At 36.5% G+C, this 1,779-nt stretch overlaps 1 non-coding gene across 1 annotated transcript; it reads right to left on the bottom strand.

Moving 5' to 3' along the window:
* Nucleotides 1-644: 644 nt before the first annotated feature.
* Nucleotides 645-773, bottom strand: LOC112623985. The gene has a single exon (XR_003119319.1). It is a non-coding gene; the product is annotated as a small nucleolar RNA SNORA33 (small nucleolar RNA).
* Between the last annotated feature and the right edge of the window lie 1,006 nt (nucleotides 774-1,779).

Here is a 1,779-nt window from a genome sequence, read left to right as displayed (position 1 = left end):
TTTAGGATCAGGAAGAAAATATCAAATATCTCAGTGACAGGGAAAAAAATTAGTAGAATTCATAGTTTGGAGGAGTGGAGTAATAGAGAAAGTGAGTTGAAAGGATAGACAGTAACGATGATCAAAAAGTGAAATGCATGCAATGTAATTGTGCAGTGTTACATTTATTATTAATAGTAAGTCCTGGGGCAAGATCATGTGAGTGTGTAGGTAAGGCAGAATGCAGGGGAAGATCATTGGAAGGTAAATTAAAGAGATGAAGGGCCTGAGAGTTATGCATGATTATGTACACGTATACTGAAATCACCAGAATTAAGACTGAAGTAGTGTGGAGAGAGGGATATGGAGCCGGGAACAGATGCCTTGGAAAACATGTGGTTGAATACCTGGGATCTGAAGATGACAATGGCAAATGAAGAGTAGTAGGTGATAAAATCCATGGAACTGAGATTCAAAGTTATATTTTAAGGAGACAAATTGTAGAATTGTATTAAAATAGTAAAGAGGAACAAAAGCATTTCTACTATACCTCCCAGCCTAACAATCACCACAATATGTTATACTACCCTAGAGGGCTGCAGGGAAAACACTGCCCTCAGGGAGAAGCCAGGCTTCTAATTTTTATTATAATTATGTTTTTAATTTGTTATAGCCATTTTCAGAGACCTTAACAACTTTACTTAAGGCTCATAAATGGCTGTGCTATTACCAGCTTTTTAAAATAAAAATTTCTGCAGAAACATGTTTAGGTAAGCAGATTCATTGGCTAGCTTGTTTTGTTTTATAGTACAATGAATTAAGGAAAGCTTTGAGAGAAGAGGTTGAAAAAAATAGGATATTTTGCTGCTCATGGTCGTTAAATTACACATGACATTGTAGAAGATTTTCTGGAATTGAGAAGAGATGTGAGAAGTATATAGACTGGAATATATTCAGAGCTTGATTAGATTAGTGGGTATGTGGAAGAATTGAGTTATCTGAATGTCTGGTGTTTCTAGGGGTGAATGTATAACAGTATTTTTAAGATTTTTTTCCTTGTAGATTCAGGACTCGAGAAGCAGGGAGGAGCTAGATCACAGGGAGATTTATAGAGTAGGGCCAGGAACTTAGTTATATTTTCAGAGTGATGTTAAGCCACTGAAGAGTGTGTGCCGATGTTAGGAGTGAAGGTGGGAACAGAGAATAGAGTAGTAGATCATCAAATGTTACTTTTAAAACATTAGCCTATCTTCTGAGTATAAAATAATCTTATAGGGCAAGCTGCCCCCCCAACAAAAAAAGATTAATTATAAGGATGTTAAATCAGTTCAGGTAGAAAATGATTAGTATTTAGATTATATTTGAGATGAACACAAGAAGAACTGATCTCAGGTTGATAGATATTTAATAAGCCATGCTAATACATCAGGAGGAACCAAGGATGATCCCAAATATGTGTCTTCGACTGTGTCATGTGCACTTCACTAAGGTGCAAACGATGGGAGATAAATGTTTGAAGAGACTAATGATCAAATTTCTGTTTTGGACAATTAAACTTTGAAATGCCAAACAATAGAAAAAAGGGGGACTCCTCCCTAACTCATTTTATGAGGCCAGCATCATCCTGATACCAAAACCTGGCAGAGACACACAAAAAAGTTCAGGTTGACATCCGTGATGAACATTGATGCAAAAATCCTCAATAAAATACTGGCAAACCGAATCCAGCAGCACATCAAAAACCTTATCCACCATAGTCAAGTTAGCTCCACCCCCAGGATGTAAGACTGGTTCAATATA

Source organism: Theropithecus gelada, chromosome 4 (assembly GCF_003255815.1).
Source record: "Theropithecus gelada isolate Dixy chromosome 4, Tgel_1.0, whole genome shotgun sequence".
NCBI classification, from domain to species: Eukaryota; Metazoa; Chordata; class Mammalia; order Primates; family Cercopithecidae; genus Theropithecus; species Theropithecus gelada.
The sequence above is the reverse complement of the archived record's forward strand: the minus strand, read 5'-3'. Positions and strand labels throughout refer to the sequence as shown.